The 20,541-nt window shown below is 37.5% G+C and overlaps 1 non-coding gene across 1 annotated transcript; it reads right to left on the bottom strand.

Moving 5' to 3' along the window:
- Positions 1 to 19,572: 19,572 nt before the first annotated feature.
- LOC118996996 (U6 spliceosomal RNA) lies at positions 19,573 to 19,679 on the bottom strand. The gene has a single exon (XR_005068583.1). It is a non-coding gene; the product is annotated as a U6 spliceosomal RNA (small nuclear RNA).
- Positions 19,680 to 20,541: the final 862 nt, after the last annotated feature.

A 20,541-nucleotide genomic window follows, 5' to 3' on the forward strand; every position in this document is an offset into this window, starting at 1 on the left:
AATAAAGTTTTCTTGAGCACAGACATTTTACAATTATGATGGTGTTTATCATAGTATCTTCAGACTCCTATTAGAAGATGAGACCACAGGACCTCAGGGACAACCTACATTTATCTTGTTTTTTCCTTCTTTTTTTTTGAATAATTTATAGATGTGGTCCAGATAACATTTTTTTATTTACCTCCAAGTAAATATAACTAAAACTTCTTTCTCCCAGTGAGTTGGAATATTGACCTCATTGGTAATACCTAACTGGCTATCTGAGAAATGGGCTTACTACTGAGGCAGCAGCTAACACTCAGTAGCAATGCATTGGGACAGAGGCCATCCATTATGAGAGGTGGAGCAAACGCAGGGGAACAGAAAAAAAGAGTAAAGGAAAGCTCATGCCTTTCTTCTATGGTCATCGCCCTGGCTTTCCATTTAATTCAATAATCTGTAGTGAATCAATATAAATAATACCAGTAATAATGTAAAGATGGCAACATGTTGTATCATAAAACAGTGGACTGTATATTGTTCACTCTAAACCCACAGGATGAGATCAATACCCAATAAAAAAAAGGCACAATTCAAAAGTCTCTTGAATGCCATTTTAAATCTCTCAGTGTCAGAGGAAATTGTGCTTCTGGTAGAGCATCAGAACTCTGGAGGTGGAAGACAGTCAAGTACATATATATTCTTCAACAGAAATGCTCGAGGCAATAGTGGGAGGAAGAACAATGTGTGTGTTCATGGGCTATATAGCTATTTAAGCTTCTTAATATCAGAGGAAAGCTGGGGCAATACATTTCTTAAGACCTTTCAAAAGCCCAAGTAATATGACAAGCCATTTGTTTAAAGGGAATTAAAGGGTATGTGGATTCTTTCACAATTAAACATAACTATTGATCTGAACCACCTACTTATTTCAGCATTATACAAGGTCTGTCCAGAAAAAGTCCAACCATTGTTAATATAACAAGAATGGTTCATGCAACTTTGATGTAACCTGGCAGGAGAGTGGACTGTAATGTGTATGTGTGAACAATGATGACTTTACTGTACTAGTTAGTGGGTGCGGTAGATGCCTTTGATGTGACCATATGTGCTGTGTGGCTGTCACATTCAAAATAACTGAGCAAGTAGAGTAACAAATCTGCATAGAATTTTGCATTAAACTTGAACATTCCTCTATGGAAAATATTTGGGTGATTCAGAAGGCCACAGCTACAGGTGACTGATGATTGGCAGCTTCATCAAGGCAACACACCTGTTCATGCACCATGTCTTTTGCAGAGTTTTTTGGCAAAACATCAAATCACCCAGGTGACACAGCCCCACTACAGCCCAGATTTGGTACCCTGCAACTTCTGACTTTTCCTAAAACTAAAATAATCTTTGAAAGGGAAGAGATTTCAGACCATTGACCAGATTCATGAAAATACCACAGGGCAGCTGATGGCAACTGGGAGAACTGTGTAAGGCCCCAAGGTGCCTACTTTGAAGGGGACTAAGTCATCATTGTCCTGTGTACAATGTTTCTTGTATCTTGTATCTTCTTCAAGAAATGTCTCTATTTTTCATGTTATATGTCTGGATACCTTCTGGACAGATCTTGTATATTTGTTTAGAGGGTATTCCACACAGCACACAGTAGTACAACTAAAATGTAACATACATAAAAACCTTTTAGCACATATTCTTGTTGAATATTTTAGTGGCACTCTGGACATAGAGTGTGGTAGAAACATCTGTGCAAATGCTGAAGCTAGATTGTTATAGTTCCTCCAGTATTTTTCTAGAGGCAAATTAGATCCAACATTATAAACATATACTGGTGACTGCTGAGCTTTCTCATAGCCTCATCCCAGGCATAGAAGAGGTTTCAGTTCCAGATCATTAATGTGCACTTAGATTTCCTATACCAGAACTTGGAGAAATAAGAAAGAGGGGAAGAAATTGAGTGATATTATTTTTGAGGGGGAGGAACAAAGAGGGTGGATTGAATCCACGGAACTAAATGGTGACAATGAAGGGCAATGCTACTGCCTAAGGCTGGTCAATGTAGAACAGAACAGTTACTTCCAAATCCAATTCCACAGGTTTAGTTTTATATCCCTCAAATGCCTATAATTGCCAGCATACTTATTCCATCATTTGTGATAAGTACTCACTGAATTGCACTTGTACTCCATATCAATAAGATCTCAAATTCAATTTATTCAAATTCATCTTAGCATGGCTAACTTAAAAGAGCCTTAAATATTAAGCAGCACTATAACGTCACAAAGAAAAATTCTGGTGAAAGGTCAGAAAATTTCTCTCCTCTGAAACAGTCTGTGATGTTAATTTCTCTGTGCTGATTTCATAGACGATGCATGTGATGTTATCATAGTTGGTGCTGTATTTTACAATAGCAAAGTGAGTTACAATAATGATTTATTTCCTAAAATTCAAAATTCTAGGAACCTCTCTGTTATGGACTATAGTCACCATAAAAATGTAAAACCTAGAATAACTATTGAAAAATCCCATCTGTTAGGGTATTTGGAAGAGGTTTGATCAGAAGGATGTGGCCAAAAATGATGCCTATAAGCGGAATGAAAAGTCATCCTGGCTAATGGCCAAGACTGAGATGGTGCACTGAGAGTTGTTTATAGGGCTATACCTTCTCTTAGTGAATCTCCCTCACTGAGATGATGTTTCTGTCCCTTTATCACCATATCCATGTGAAAATGCTGCATATTACTAAATACGCATTGCATATTTGAGATGGTTTCACAAGCAATAAGCTAGTAGGCAGAGATTAAGTTCACTTTGGGGTACACTGGGGTGCCTCAAAGAAATAGTCACACAATAGGGGCTTCTGACTCACAGTTGGCAGAGACTGATGAAACATCAATTTTAAATATATGACAAATAAAAAATTATGGTATTGGCATTCTTTGGTTTAATGTGTTAAATCTGCCTATATAACTAATATATTTTCAACTGGAGAAGCTCAGTGGTAAGCAGTAAGATTATTACTCTGTTTCATAGTTGGAATACTGTTTGATTTGTTCTTCAGTAGGGCATTAAAAATAAATATATACTTAGCATTTTCTATGAATGAAACACTGTGTTAGATATTTTATATGCATCATTTATATTAGCCTTCACAATCTCAAAATGAGCCATTTTAATGATGAGAAAATTGAGAGTCACAGAAATCCCTAAAGTGTTGGGTGGAAGAAATTACAATAAAGCTCATGAAATTCTGATGTTACTACAAAGATGGACACTACCAATTCCTTCCCTGACTGCATGAACATGCCACTGCTCCCATTCAGAAGTGGAAACAAATGCCTCTTCCCTAAAATCTGAGATAGTTTTGTAACAGTTGGCTAATAGAATATAGCGAAAGTAATGTTCTGAGATTTCGGGCCCCAACTGAAGAGGTCTTGTAGTGTTTGTTTTCACTCTTGTAAGACAGTGACTATAAGAAGTTCAATTATACCATGGACATGAGAGATTGCACCAGCCCTATTCAAACTGCCATGGCCAACACTACATGAAGTGGATATGAGCCATTCCCTCTAGCCCTACCCAAATTGCCAAATCATGGGTGGTGGAGGGGAAGGACATTGTTGTTCTAAGCTATTGTACTAAGTTCTGAAGAGTGTTGTTATATGGTAACAGATAACTATTGAATTGGCCAAAAAGTCCATATTTTTTCCATACAATAAAAGTCATTTTTTCATTTTTACCAATAACTTTATTGATTTGGATACTTTGAATATGCCAGCTACCTGCCGTAAGGTATAATGTTAAATTTTCTTAATGTCTCAATTTGATCGCTACCACTTTTGACACGTTTGATCAGTCACAGCACCTTCTCCATGCACTACATAAATCTTTATGCATTTCAGTTGTGTTTACTTTTCTTGAAATAATGAAGCATAATACACTGAAAATGTTGTGTGTTGTCTTCCATCTTCAATATTAAGATGGCTACCCCCAAACCCATCAATTTTGATAAGTGTTTTTTAAATGCATGTTGATATGACAGCTGTCATAATACAATTGAAGTAAATTGTTTCAGATGAAGTTAAAGACAACTAAGTGCTAGTACAGTCATCTTATGGAAAAAAACAAATGCGCTTTTGGGTTGGCAATTTCCATCACATTACACTGGACTCCCCACTGATCCAGGCTTCCTGAACAGTGTCTCATTCATAGAAAATGCTAAGTACATAATTTGGGAAGGGAACATTAGGCTCAGTCCAAAGGGTGCTCAGCATGTGTCAATGGAAAAAGAAGAGTTCTAAGGGTTCTTGTTATTTTAAGCAAAAGTGCACTCAGTGTTTATGTACATGGTGAGAACAATGTTTTAGGGCATTTATCCTCACAGCCATCCTGTACATTGGGTATTATGTTTGATCTCTATTGTACAGGTGATGAAAACGAGGCACAGAGATGATAAGTACTTGGCTGCTAGAAAGTTGTAGTTCTGGGGTCAATATCAGGCAGTCTGACGTCAAAGCTATACTGCCTCAACTTTCTTGTCACTGATATTTGAATCCAGACAACCAAAACAAGTAACTGTGGCAAGAGCTCTCCTTCTATTAATGAACACTGTAATACTGGACTATCTACTACCATAAAGAACTTTCCTTGGAGAGAAGAGGTAGACAGCCCTGGCTGGTGTACCTCAGTGGATTGAGCGTGGGCCTGTGAACTAAAGGATCTCATTAGATTCCCAGTCAGGGCACATGCCTGGGCTGCAGGCCAGTTGCCAGCAGGGGACGCATGAGAGGCAACCATACATGGATATTTCTCTCCCTCTCTCCTTTTCTTCCCCTCCAAAGATAAATAAAATCTTTAAAAAAAAAGAGGTAGACAATTCACAAAGGAGTGATTCCGTGTCGAAATGCTACACATGTGGAGTTTAGACATAGAAGACATTTCATGTAGAATCAGAAAAGACATCTAAGGATAGGGAATGCCAAGTCAGGCATGTGGAGAATCCTTTCTTTATGGTGGGCTCTTCCCATGTTCTTTTCCATATCCAACAACAATTTCTTAGCATGGAAATAAAACTGAAATCTAAATACTTAAATGCCATTTTTTGCTATGATTTTTCTGATTGAGTGCAAAGTTTGGTGCCAGAAAGACCTGGTTTAGAGTAGAGGCTTGTCACTGGCTAACTCTGTGATCTTATAAACTTTCTTTACTTTTCTTACTTATATGAACAAAAATGGGGACAATTATCTTTAATCCATTGAGTTGCTGTAAGGATTAAATCAGAGTATTTGAGTGTATGTGCATGTATGTGAGTGTTACTATTATTATCATTTATTGCTTCTTGCTTCTGTGGCTATGAATAAAAATCAGAATAAATAAATTAGAAAACTGCCCTGGCTGGTGTAGCTCAGTGGATAGAGCATGGGCCTGCGAACCAGACGATCGTGGTTCGATTCCCAGTCAGGGCACATGCCTGGGTTGCAGGCCAGTTTCCAGCAGGGGCCAGTTCCCTGCAGGGGATGCACGAGAAGCAACCATACATTGATGTTTCCTTCCTCTCTCCTTCCCTTCCCCTCTAAAGATAAATAAATAAAATATCAAAAAAATAAATTAGAAAACTAAAAGAAGATGCTAGGCTTTAAGAGAGTGAACAAAACTGGATCAGAAAATAAAGTGGAAAGGAATGAAGAAAATATGATTCTTCAAAAGCCAAGAGAGAAAATTTGTTCATATAGCCTTTTCATTAAGTATCTCCATTAAAAAAATCTAATTAGATTTCTACTCTCTAACACCTCCACATGTAGAATATAATTAGGCATTGCATTAGAAAATGTACAGAAAGCTTTGGTCAGATGTCAGGTTGCATCTGATCTTTGGTCAGATGTCAGGTTGCTTAATAGAGTCATTGGGTAATAGATGAAAAAATAACCATGGAGATCATCTAGCTCAACCCATTTACCTCACAGAAGGGAAGAGAAAGAGAAAGAAAGGTCCAAAGAGAGAAAGTAACTTGTACAAAAAGACTCAGTGTGGGAGTGACCGAACAGGCACCAGGATCAAGTTTCCTGACTCCTCAATGAAGGCTGTCTATCAAAAACTGAAGCGTCTCTTGAATGAAGAAAATATAATTTGAAATAGCATAGAGTTAGCATAGGTGATAATTACTGTGCCTAAATTAAATTTTGTCATAAACAATCTGTACTCAAAAAATCAAAACGTTTAGCACTTCTATGTATAGAAGGCAATTTTCAGCCTCACTAATTTCCCCTGCCTTTCTTTAATCTTAGTACCCTACTTATTGTACTTATTCCCAGACCTGACTTACAGAGAAAATATTTATATAAAGTCTGAGCCAAAGCTGGGCTAGGGCTTTTGATAGCAATTCACTTGTCCTCTGTACTCTAATGACCTGGGCTGGACTGGTGCTGACAATGAACTCTGATGAACTCTCAACATCCACATGACCAACTATATGAGATTTCCTTTTTCCCTCATGTTGGGTTATTACTACCTTATGTAACCACATAATCCCTTAACTGCCAAAATCTTGGGGTCCTGCCTCAATCCTCCCAATTTTTCTGACATCTACCATGGGGTCTGGACACTCATCAGCTAATGAGAGATTCCCAAATGTAAACTTTTGATCGGCCAACATTCCTCATCACTGGAATGACCTATCCAGTTACATTTTTATAATCAGTCCCCAGAATAGGCCAGATTGTCCCTAAGTGAACAGACCTAGACCCTACCCCTCACCTCCAAAACTCACTTTCCAGTAACTCAACAGCTAAGACTCATCAATTGCCTAAACGAGGACAATATGGGGGAAAATTGTTTAATAACTAATTAGTTTTTATTAGTGATCCAACAAATTCAAATTTCATTGACTGGATACAAAAATATGTGTCATACAGCTAGTCTTGGTGATTGAAATAAATAATATAAGAAATACTTATAACTAAAGTTTTAAATTTATTTTTGCTTTATAAAATAAAAAAATATTCATTACACTTGGAAAGCATATAGGAGAACATACTTTTTAAAATATAGACAAAAATAACTCTAAACAGATCTTTGACTTGATCCAGAACATATGAATGTTTTTGGTATAACTTATATTTCACTGAACTTTTATTTTAGCCGACTCCCCACATCCCCAAATAAAAGAATTCACAGAGTAACCTCTTCAAACAACTTCACATGCTTCAGGGTCCTATAAATTTATTTACTGATCTTCAGATAAACTCTTGGGGATTTTGTCAATTTTGACATTGATTCTCATGTGCAATAGAAGAGTTTCGTAGATTTAGAGTTATGCTTCCATTTTAAATGATATTTTAACTCTAGACCCTCTAAAATTCATCTTAAAACCCTTCATCAGTTTTTTGAAACTTACTACTTATTTTCTGATTCAACTGTATATGTTCTGTTATTACTGCGTTCTTCTTGGATTCAAGAAGGTCAGCCAATGATAAGTCTGATATTCAACTCTCCCACTAGTTATGAGACTGTAGAATATATTTAGCATTAACATCGAGAAGGGTATGCTGGCAGACGGTGTCAGACTTGATAAAATTTAAGTTTTTTTCTTTTTCATCTAAATTTGAGTTAAATTTATGTGAGCCTCTTATCATGTGACCACTGACAATCATTTAATCTCTGTTAGAAGAGTGTGTAAAAATAGGACATTTACTCCTACCCCTACCTGAAAGACCTATAATCTAGCTGGAAAAAAACAAAACAAAATAGGTTACATGTTAATAAGCAACACCAGAAATCACACCATCAATGTAATTCATAAGTATAACAATAGTTTGTGCCATAGTATGAAGCTAAAAGGTAGGGGAGTCACCTTAAGTCTATTTCAGCCAGAATCTGAGATACTAGAATGGAATAAGATGATCTTGTTAGCAGATATGCAGAGATGGAAAAAGTTTAGATTTTGAGTAACCCAGTTTGGTTACAGAAGGGAGTTTACACATGCATATTTCTATGCAGACATTTGGAGCCTTCCAAAATAGGGCCCTACATCTATATTTGTGTCAGTTCTCTCTCTCCATACATAGCCTGCAGGACAACTAACCCGGTATACTTGGGATCTGATTCCCCAAACACGCCTACGCTTTTTCATCTATACCTTTGCTGATGGTCCTTCCTTACCTTCTACTGTCCTCTTACCCCTCCCCCATATCTCCTCATGGTGAAGATTAAACAAGTAAATAAATTATTTCTGTTGCCCACTTGAATAAATTCACAGCATTCTTGGGGGCAATGTATGTGAAAATATTTTAAAGTCACTTGCAGCTTAAGAAAACAAAAACATCCATGATCGATTACTGACATCAACCTCGGTGTGACTTTGGAAGTGCTAGTGCAAATGCCAATACTGTTCTAGCCTAGAGAAAGTACCCACCTGAGTCATGAAGCTTTTTGGTTCCTCTGAATCAGATGGGCATGTTTTCCTTTAAAATTTCCACCACATTTTCTATTAGTTTTACATCACTTAATGTATTCCACTTTATATGCTTGTACTTGGCTTATCACTAGCAATGGACTTAAGCTCCTTAAAAGTAAAGACTGTATCTAAATCATGTTTTATCTTCCCCAAATGCCTAACATACTAAGTATATGCTTTATAAATATTTCATGAACTAAATATAATGTAGGGAAGAAGGAGGATCTAAGGCTGAAAACGTAAATTGCAGATGGATTATGTAGGCATGAATAATAGAGTTCAGCCGGTACTAGTAATTGTTCTACAAAGGTTACATGTGCAATATATTGGTTTTATTCTCATACATAATCAGATGCCAGAGGGCAGAGGCCCTTAATACATTCTCACTCACATATTCCAATAATAATAGGTTGCTGCCCCACCATCTAAGGTTGAGTCCTTCAGCTTAAAAAGTATCAAAGGCAAAATTTGTCAAGGCATTACACCTCCAAGGAGCATTCAGGGATATTTGCATTTAGGGAGGAGAAGAACAAGGATTGAATAAAGAAGAAAAGATACCAAGGATGAAAATCTGAATTTAAAAAGGATGAAAATTCCTCAGCACATTGTGATAGAAAGAGCATAGATTTTAAGTATTAAACCTTGAAATCCAAGATGGGATCTCAGCTCCATTACTCAGTTCTACCACTGTACCCTGGAGCAATTAACTTCTCTGAACTTCAAACTCTTCCACTGTAAAAGATGTGAACTTGTACTTAGTGTCAAAGAGTTAAATATGGAAAGCATTATGCTGAATGAAATAAGCCAGGTGTTGAAAGACAAATATCATATGATCTCACCTTTAACAGGAAGCTAAACAACAAAACAAACAAGCAAGCAAAATAAAAACAAAGACACTGAAATAGAGAACAAGGGGACAGTGACCAGAGGGGTGAGGGGAGGGAAATCCAGGGGAAAAGGGGAAGGATTTACAGGAACTAGTATAAAGGACACATGGACAAAATGTAAGGGGTGGAAATGGGAGGGAGGTGGGGAGCACTGTGGGGGTGGACTGGGCTGGGAGTAAAAGACAGAAAACCGTACTTGAACAATAATTAAATTTAAAAAAATTATATACAAAAAGTTAAATATGCAGCTTAATATGAGTAATGCAATTCATAATGTAAAGCTTCCCTACATGCATATCATCTCTTTCCATATTATACCCCTATGCCATCTGTTTCCACTGACCCTGATTTCTTTCCTAGTTTGTTATACTGATTGAATAATTGGAAGCTATTTCTAAATTTTTATAGATATAGAGAGGCCATAAATATATAAATCAAGATATGTCTATTTGTAGAGTTATTAAGAGATAAAATGGGATGTACCAAACTTTCACATAGCTTAATAAATACAATTTCCCTCAACTCTATTATATCTTCTCATCAAAGCCTGATTTACAGACAATTTCTAAAACAAGAAGGCAGATGCAAAGGGTTTTGGCTGCCAGAGTTTTAACTGTTTCAGGTACTGCAACTAGACTACTTTCATTTCTGTGCCTAGTGCTTTTCTGAAGTCACCTGGTTGGACAGATAAACATTTTTAAGTACAATTTAAAATTAATTAGCTAGTAACTGCTTTATACATTTTTTACTCTTTTATGTCATAGTTCACCATTTTAATAAATGAGGTTTTTTCACATTTGGCAAAACTACAAATGGTTTTCGTTTTCATATCTGGACTCAATGAAAATACTGAGTTTAAATCTGCTGTTCCATGAAGTGGGATGTACTTTGTGTCATTAACATCTCATGGAACTTCATGCCCTTCTTTTGGATGGTATGATTTTAAAGGGGGAAAACAAAGTTAACCTTGACCTGTTTCCTTTCAACTGGCACTTAGGTGAATAGCAATAGTGAACACTTGTTTCAAATTGAGATATCATATCAATGTGAACAGACACTTCTGTCCATCAATAGCTGATCTCCACATTCAGGAAGAAAACTCAGCGAGCTATGGGTCAGGCTTTCAGTCCATACATTTTTTAGCATAAATTCCCTAACAATAAGCAATTTAAATTTCACAAAATACAGAGGAAGGCAGAAATAGACATCTTATTTTAACAAAATTGATCAAGAACGCTAAGATTATTCTACTTAAAAGTAATCCTTGAAGTGATTAAGAAGATAAAAGAACAAAAAATTGAAATATTTAACTATGTTGTTTCTTAAATATGTACATTATGGACATGCCAGATACACTAATAGCATGCATTATGTATTATGCAACTGTGATGTAGTCTATTATTTAAATTTGGGAGGGGATACATTCTATGGTTTGTCACCAAAAACTAGAATAGCCCTGGTTGGGTGGGTCAGTTGGTTGGAGTGTGGTCCTATACACTGAAACGTTGCAGGTTTGATTCTTAGGACACCTGTCAGGGCTAAGCTTTGGTCCCTGATCTGGGTGTGTATGAAAGGCAACCAACTGATGTTTCCCTTGTTCTTCTCTCTCTCTCAATATCAATAAAAATATATCCTCGGGTGAGGATTAAATTTAAAAAATGTTTTAAAAAAACAGGAAAGAATTACCTATTTTGTATATGAAATGTCTGTTCAACATTTACAATTATAGAAATATATATTTAAAAGTTTATTAGACATTCAAGTAGAAATGTCAACTAGAACTATATTATATGAACTCTGAGAAAGGGTCTGGAATAGAGATGTGAAATTCAAGTTAACAAGATACAGGTAGTTTTAAAAATTAAACTGAAGATTTTACAAATATTACTTGCCAGGCAAACCTGCACACCAAGAGTGAGTTTTTGAAGTATTAATTATGTTAAATCACTGAAAAGCAGGATATTCAGAGACCCGCTTGGAGAGCAGTGATGGACAGCTTGAAGGTATGGGTCACAGAACCCAGACCCCTTTTAAGCGAAATGAGGTTTTCCATCTACCTCAGTGCCATTTCTCTTGATCTCCTTGCTGGCCCCTCTACTTTCTCTCATTTTTAAATGTTGGTGTCCTTTAGGGTTTGATATTAGGGCCTTTATATTCATTAAATTCTCTCCAAATATGATTCCATCAAATTTCTTGTTTTAAATGCCATTTGCAATTTATTGATATCCAAATTTAAATCTTCAGTCCAGAGCCATCACTTTAGAGTTGACATTTCTTCTAAGATTTCTTAAATTATTATCCAACATATTAAAAAGAAATGTCCAAAAAGAGCTCTCAATAAATAGCACCACCATCCACCCTGTTCCCCACAATCTAAAATGACAGGAACTTTCCTGAATAACTTTTTCTCCCTTACACACTACTACCAATCTCCCAAATCCTTTCTACTCTAACTCAGAAAAACAGCTCAAATCAAATTACTCATCATCTGCTCTGCCATACTGGAGTCTTAGACACAATTATTGTAGCCTGGACTACTGAAGTCATTTCAAATTCTTCTCCTTATTTCTACTCTTGTGTTCCACAATCCACTTTTCACTGAGCAGCTCTGATGATCATTTAAAAAAGTGAAAGAGAAAAAAATCAGTATAAACATGGTTATAGAGCTCTCATATGGTTATAGTTTCCCTAAGAACAACTCATCACTCCTCTTGGAAGCCACTAAGCATGTTAGAAGAACAAAGAAATGAATATACGTAAAGAAAAAATAGCTCTATTTTAATTTCCAGAAATATTAGGAAACAGAGAAGTTACAGCTTCAAACGATATGTTACTTTACCAAATGCTGCTACAATCTGGCAGAGCCCCAAGAAGGCTAAGCAGCTACATGAAAAGTGCCTGGAAGCCAAGAGAGCAGATTTCAAAAAGCACCACAGAAATACACTCCTTAAATGTGAGGAATCCCTTCAGAAGCAAAAGTTAACCTTGACGCTGGAGCTCTAATCGACAGGATTGAGTTCCAACAGGTTTACAGAGCAGTTGCCAAGGTGATGTGTTTAATAGCAGTGGCATTTCAAAGGCAATGCTACCAAAACACAATCTCCATCTGAAGAGTTGCCTTTGTGGACTTAAAAATTCATAACTCCATAACTTTGTGGCCAACTATTTGGACTTTTTAACAATTTGTCTGATTCTGTTAGAGTGACCAAGCAGCTTTGCATCGTGAATTCTGAGTTCTGCATAGGAGAAGAACTTCATTTTCCATAAGGGCCATTTGACGACATGGCGTGATTTACATCTTTATTTTGTAAGCTCTCAAAGAAATGGAGGTGGTGCTATTGAGCATATCTCATGACATTAACCATTGATCCACCTACTGATCCTAAATGAACTGAATGGAAAACCCAGTTGCTCTAACCAATCAGGAAAGTGTATAGTGCATACTTGTGGCTTTGTTTCCTTTACTAACCAATCCCCTTAAAGGTCAGCTTCTTTCCATCTTTGCCATTAAAACTTTGCCCTAACTCCCCTGATATGGAGCACATTATCAGTTTGCATTGAAAGCTGTGCCTCCCTGGTTTGCAATATATATATATTACACACACATATACATATGATATATATAATACATATGTAACATATGTCTATATACACATATATACATATATGTATATGATATAGATGTATGTATGCATGCATATACACCCACACAAATAATGCTTCTCTTTTGTCCTTCAGAAAGGTCTCCTGGAATTTGTTGACACCTTGGACCAAAAGGATGTTTCCCTTCATGATTGCCACTGGTGAAGGAATTGGGACAAGGACATGCAGAGCTGGCAGTCTGAGGTACCAGATACTTTGGATTTTGAGAGCTAAAAAAGAACTGACTGCACATATAAACTCAGAGGGTCTGAGTTATACAGGAAGGAAAGTCTAAATCTGGGGAAAAGAAGGAGGAGCCCTTGAACTGCACAGCCTGAAAAGCTACCTACATCACCAAGGAAGAAAAAATAAAATGACTAAGGAAAAAAGGCAAGAATAAATGAAGTAAAGGGAAGAACATACATGATGGAAAACAGAGAGATAGAATCAAGAGGACAGAAATTAGAAAAGACAACAATATTATTTACAAACCTGTGGGGCTATTATCTAGTCAGAAATAAAATTCAAAACAAAAAAAGAATATTAAAAAAATCAGATTATATTACTACCATCCTTCAAACCTTCCAATGGCTACTGAGGGTTTTAGAATAAAATTCAAATTATGTACCATGGTCTGTCTTGCATAATTGGCTCCACTCTCTTGCCAGTGTCAAGTCTTACTCTTCCCTTACTCCTTTGTTTATATTGCTGTTCCAACTTCTTACATGGTTCTTCAGAACTTCCTGCAGCTGAGTCTCAACATATTGTCATACAAAGGCCTTACATCTATCCCCTCACCAACATCTATGGTTTTTCCTAGTGGTCTTCTTTTCCATCATCTTGTTAATTTCTTTCATAGCCCTTACCACAGCCACTATTATCTTCTTAATTGTACTGTTTACTTAAATGTTGTTTTTCTCCCTTCACAGAAATGCAGGTGTCCCCCAAACAGAGGCTGGTGCAGGCCAGCACACAGCAGCACCAGATAAAATCTGGTGACTAGAGGAAGACAAAACAACATATTTGTAGGATTCCTTCTAGTTCTAGTGTACTAGTATTTATATCCAGTATTTCTCTTTTTAAGAGGCTGACAGACTCCACGAAAAAAATATAACAAACTTTTGGTCTTTGCATACCTTGGTTGATCAAGCTAGTAATTGTATCACAAATTTTACATATATCTATATTTACATAGATAAATGTGTTAAGGATAATTTTTCTTATTTGGCTCTGGAGTTTCTGGAATTGGCTCTCTAATCTGATTAGATTTAAAGATGTTAACAACTATTTTCAGTAGTAAAGACAATACTAACAGTACATGGCAGGATCTGGCAATAGGGGGATGCAAAATATCTCCATTGGATACATCCAATCAATCATTTATAGGAAGCCAGGAGCTGAGTTACCGTGTATATAACACATCTGAACATCCTTAGAAAAGTAAGAATATAATGAGATCAGCTGGTTGCTACTAATGTTATTGGACAAAGTGGTGAAAGAATGAGTTCCGGGATTCAGTCTCCCAGCTCAAGCCTGCATAAATGACCTGAAATTTTCTGTGCATGCCCCAAGGAGACTCTTATCTCACGTAGCCACAGGGCTAAGCTTGTTGAAAATCAAAAGCAGAATCTCTTTTTGTGACTAGATGAATTACAAGGCAAGTTCAAGTTCCAGTCTTTGGTGGTGTCTACTATCAAATTGAAGCACAGATTGGCAAAAAAGAGGATTCTACAAGTTGGAATGGGAATGAAGCTGGGGACCTTTAGCTCCTAAATTATTGTAGATGAAAAAGGAGTGCTGTAATAAGCCATAAATTCTTAACTGGGCAAATCACAGTGGGTAGTCACATATCAGGCCTGTAACTGCTTCAACAAAAGGTTTTTAAGCAATCCCTGTCCACTGTTCTTGTGTATCTAGCATAACACACCTTTGAAAAAACAAAATACTGCTTGAAAGGGTAACCACCCTCAAGAGACCACACAATCTTTCAACGATTTTGTAATCCAATCTCTGCCTTGCTTTCTCCCACCTTTGCATAATCAATCTTCCTTACTCCTCTCCTTAATTTTAAATGAATAAAAGAAACTGAAAAAAACGTTATTCTCAGAAGTATTTGAAATCCTTCATTATCAGTTTGGCTCAAACTCTTACCAAAATTTTCTACAGGTTTGATTGTTTCTCACTTTAACATTATGATGAATCTTAACCAGTGGAAGAGGTCTTTCCATCCCCAGTAGCTTCGCTACATCCAGCAGAAGTGACCTCTCTAGCCGGTAGCTGCTGTAGTCCCACATAATGGGATTAACTCTGTATTGCCTGAGGAAATTGTAATGTCCTCACCTAAGGCAATTGCCATGCCAGACAAAGCTGATTCCCCTCAGGATCCACATTCAACAGCCATTTTTGCTTCTTGACCTATAACTAGATTCAAGTCCTAAAGGTGAGGTCCAAAATGTGAGCCATGAGGAGGTGCTCTATACTCCAAATGAATTATCTATGTTTCAGTTTTATAGAGAGAAATCTGGAGTACATGTATAATGATATTAAGGTTGTAAAATAATGGTGAAAGGAATATAACGTTGAATTTGGATGAATTAATTAATATGGATTTCTTAAGTAGTAGCTAGGAATGAGTGGCTAGAGGGAAAATAAGGCAGGCCCCCCCACCCCCCAAAGTTACAATCTAATAAAACACTTAAAACTGGAGGCTAGAAACAAAAGGGAGGCATGTCTTACCTATGCACCCAGCAGTCCTGAGCCCAGTCTGATAAGATTGCCAGGCGTCACAAACATCATGAGCAAAAATATGACAGTGCAGGAGGAGGGGAGCCCTTGAAATACTGTGTATATCATTTTCACTAGCTGGGAAAGAAAGCCTTTGTAACTGTCACAAGGTCTGGAAGGGAGAAGGGGAGGTAGAACCTAGAAACTGACTAAAGTGTATAACTCTTGAATCCCAATATTTGGACACTAAGATTAGCTGAGTGCCCACTTGCAGCCAGGTGCTCAAGTGTATAGAACAAACTTACTCACTAATACCCTATTTTCTCTATATATTTCATAAATAAACTTGCAATTTCTTTCCACTATACATGTCTCTTGCTTGCATTTTTCTCTTGCGAGCAAGACAAGAACAAAGGAGAGAGACCCCTGACTTTGGTCTACCCAGTAACATATTCACTAAGCAGAGATGCTGCACTTAATGTTGCAGCTCAGGGAGTTAGGAAGGGTTCTAGCAGTGTGGTTGATTGGCTGTAACATGGACCAAAAGGTGACCCACAGTGAATAAATTAGAACTGCCAGCCCTACCTTGGTAGAGGAAGGGATTCAAAGGCTTATGGAGATTAGAATGTTAGAGTGCATTAGTCACGTAAAACCACATCATCTGCACTGGAAGTGTTCAGTAGACTTTACCTCTCTCACCACTGCTAGAGGTAACAAATCTGTGAGAAGAGTCCTGGTATTTTTAAAGAGCTCAGGGATCATTATTCTATGTAGACCAGTGGAAACTAGAGCACTGAATTGAGAAATTTAAATGCAATGGTTGTAATTGAATCCTGGGAGGAGCCAGGTGATAGCCCTCGACTGCCTGGAGCAAAGTGGACATAGGTGCTATAAGGGACAGCAAAGTCAAAGCACCAGTCCAGCCCTAGGAGTGAAATAGATAAAAAGCATATAAATCCTCACTTGATTTGTATAAGCATAAATATTCTAGGTTAAACAAACAAAAGTGTACTTTGAATTATGAAAAGTAAGTCACAGCCCCTCAATCAGTTCCCAGAATTGAGCCAATCTGCAGACCCCAAAGTCTTTCAATGAAGAGGAAGGAAGGTCCCCTTCAGAAAGGACCTCAGTACACTGCCCAAAAGGATATTGTCAATCTTTCTTTCAGCCTTCCTCAAATGTGCCTGCAGCCTTTGCCAAGGTAACTGTGGACTGAGAAAAAGGAGATAACTGGACTTTTAGGGGACGACTGGACACTAGCTCTAAACTGACATTAATTCCAGGAGAACCACAACATCACTGGGGTCCACCTGTCAGAGTAGGAGCTTATGGAGGATAGGTGATCAATAGGATTTTAGCTTAGGTCCATCTCACAGTGGGCCCAGGGAGTCCTCAAACCCATTCTGTGGTTATTTCCCCAATTCTGAAACGTATAACTGGACTATACATATTTAGAAGCTGGCAGAATCCCCATATTGGTTCCCTGAGTGAGGAAGGGAGTGAGGGCTATCATGGTAGGAAAGACCAAGTAGATACCACTAGAATTACCCCTATCTAGGAAAATATTAAAACAAAAGTAATACTCTATTTCTAGGATTTCAGAGGTTAGTGCTATCATGAAGGGCTTGAAGGATACAGGTGTGGGGATTCCCACTCCTCAATCCTATTCAATCCTTCTATTTGGTTTCTACATAAGACAGATAGATCTTGGAGAATGACACTAGATTACCATGAACTTAACCAGGTGGTGACTTCATTTGCAGCTCTGCTGTACCAGAGGTTGTTCCTTTGTTTGGGCAAATTAACACATCCCTTGATACTTAGTACATAGCTATTGATCTGATAAGAGGTTTTTCTCTCCATATTTATCAATAAGGGCCACCAGAAGCCATTTGGCTGCAGTTGGCAAGACCACCATTGCAATTCTACTATCTTAAGTGATATAGCAATGCTCCAACCCTATGTCATAATTTAGTTTACAGTGATACCTTCCATAGGATATCATAATGAATCATTACATGGAGCAAGGATCAGCAACTACTCAAGACTTACTGGCAAGATATTTGTGTTTAGAGGGTGGTAACAAAAGTGTCAAAAATTCAGGGGATTTCTATCTCAATTAAAATTCTAGGGATCCAGTGTCATGAGAAATATTGAGATATTTCTCCTAAGTAGAAGGGTAGGTTGTTGCATCTGGCCCCTCCTACAACCAAGAAATAAAAAGAGGCAGAGTGTCTGGCAGGCTGTTTTGAATTTTAGAAGCAATATATCCTCATTTGAATGCATTTCTCTAGGCTATTTACCAAGTGACCCAAAAAGCTGCCAGTATTAACTGGGACCTAGAACAAGAAAAGACTCTACAATAGGTCCAGGCTTCTGGGTATACTGTTCTGCTACTTAAGCCATCTGATCCAGTAGATTCAATGGTGCATGAAGTGTCAGTGGAAGATGGCAATGCTATTTAGAAACTTTGACAGGCTCCTATAAGTGATTCACAGTTCAGGTCCTTAGGATTTTGTATCAAAGTCCTGCCATCCTTTGTGGACAACTGCTCTCCTTTTGAGACACAACTCTTGGTCTGCTACTGAGCCTTAATAGAAACTGAACCTTAACCACCACCGCCAAGTTACCATGAAACTTGAGCCATCATGAACTGGTTGTCATCTGACCCACCAACCATAAAGTTAGGTGGATAGAGCAACACTCCATCAGCAAATAGAATTTGGTATATACACGATCAAGTCCAAAAGGCCCTGAAAGCACAAGTTACATGAAAGAGTAGCCCAAATGTTCATGGTTCCCACTCCTAATATCCTACCTTCTCTCTCCCAGTCTTCCCCTATGGCCTCATGCCAAGTTCTCTAAGCTCACCTGATAGGGAAAGAGAAGGCTTGGGCCTTTTACAGATGGTTTGCAAACTACGAAGACAAGACCTAAATGCAGACAGCTGTGGTACAATAGCCCTTTCCTAGAACACTCCTGAAGAACAGTGGTAATCCTCCCAGTGGGTAAAACTTTGAGCCCTGGTGGTTCACTTTGCTCAGAAGGAGAAATGTCAAGATGTGTAATATTGATTCACAGGCTATGGCTGATGGTTTGGCTAGATGATCAGGGACTGGAAAGGTACATGGTTGGAAATTTGGTGATGAATACATTTGGGGGAAAGGTATATGGATAGGTCTCTCTGAATGGGCAGGAAACAGGAAGATACTTGTGTCCCATGTGAATGCTCACCAAAGCGTAACTTCAGCAGAGGAGGAATTCAATACAGCAGTCCCTCCTTATCCGTGGATTTCACTTTCATAGTTTCATCTGCCCATGGTCAACCATCTCTGAAATTATTAAGTGGAAATTTCCAGAAATCAACAATTAATAAATTTTGAATGGTCTGCCTTTATGAATACTGTAATGAAATCTAATGTTGTGTCACTGTGTCTCACTCAGGACATGAATCATTTTTTTGTTCAAAATTTCCACACTGATATAATACCCACCCACTAATCACTCAGTAGCTGTCTCTGTCATCAGAACTACTGTCATTGGATTGCAGTATTTATGTTCAGAAAACCCTTATTTTTCTTAACAATGGATCTAAAATGCAAGAACAGTAATGTTGATAACTTAGATATGCAAAAGAGAAGCAATAAAATGCATCTTTCAAGTAAATAGTTGAAAGTTCTAGACTTAATAAGAAAAAAATGTTGATGTTGCTAAGATCTACAATAAGAACAAATCTTTTATCCATTAAATTGTAAAGAAGGAAAAAAAGTGCTAATTTGCTGAGAGAATGAGACCACCCTCATATAACTTATTACAATATACTGTTATAATTGTTTTACTTTATTATTAGTTATTATTGTTTATCTCTTACTGTGCTTAATTTATACAGAACACTTCACAAATTTGCATATCATCCTTGCACAGGGGCCATGCTAATCTTCTCGGTATCATTACAATTTTAGTATATGTGCTGCCAAAGCAAGCACTGTGCCTAATTTATAAATTAAATTTTATCATAGGTATGTATGTATAGAAAAAACATAGTATACATAGGATTTGGTACCACCCACGGTTTCAGGCATCCACTGGGAGTCTTGGGACATATCCTCTATAGATACAGGATAATACTATAACCAAGAGGATAGGATGACCTGTTCTGTGAATACTAATCAGCCTCTTTCCCTAGCCATTCCTCTCATCTCACAACAGGACCATGGACAAAGTGGCCATGAGGCAGGATGAAGTTTATACCAGCTTAGCAACATGGACTTCTGTTCACCAAGGTTAACTTGGCTATGGCCAACACTGAATGCTCAATCTTTCAGTGCAGAGACCAACACTAAGTCCCCAATATGGCGCCATTCCCTGGGTTAATCTTCCAGCTACCTAGTGGCAGGTAAATTACGACTTCCATCATGGAAAAGGCAGTGTTTTGTTGTCACTGGAACAGATACTCTGGAAATAAATTTGTCTTTTCCACATGCTATCTTTCTGCTAAAACTACCTTCTGTGGACTTAGAGAATGCCTTATTCACCATCACAATATTTTATACAAGCAGAAATCAAGAAAAAAATCCCATTCGATATAGCAAAAAGAAAAATAAAATATCTCGGAATAAATCTAACCAAGGAGGTTAAAGACCTGTATGCAGAAAATTACACAACACTGAAGACAGAAATCAAGGAAGACACAAACAAATGGAGACGTATACCGTGTTCATGGATTGGAAGAATTAACATCATCAAAATGTCCATACTACCCAAAGCAATTTACAGATTCAATGCAATACCTATTAAAGTACCAATGGCATATTTCACAGACATAGAACAAACACTTCAAAAATTTAT

Source organism: Sturnira hondurensis, unplaced genomic scaffold (assembly GCF_014824575.4).
Source record: "Sturnira hondurensis isolate 20B ecotype Veracruz unplaced genomic scaffold, ASM1482457v3 Scaffold0012012, whole genome shotgun sequence".
In the NCBI taxonomy this organism is placed as follows: Eukaryota; Metazoa; Chordata; class Mammalia; order Chiroptera; family Phyllostomidae; genus Sturnira; species Sturnira hondurensis.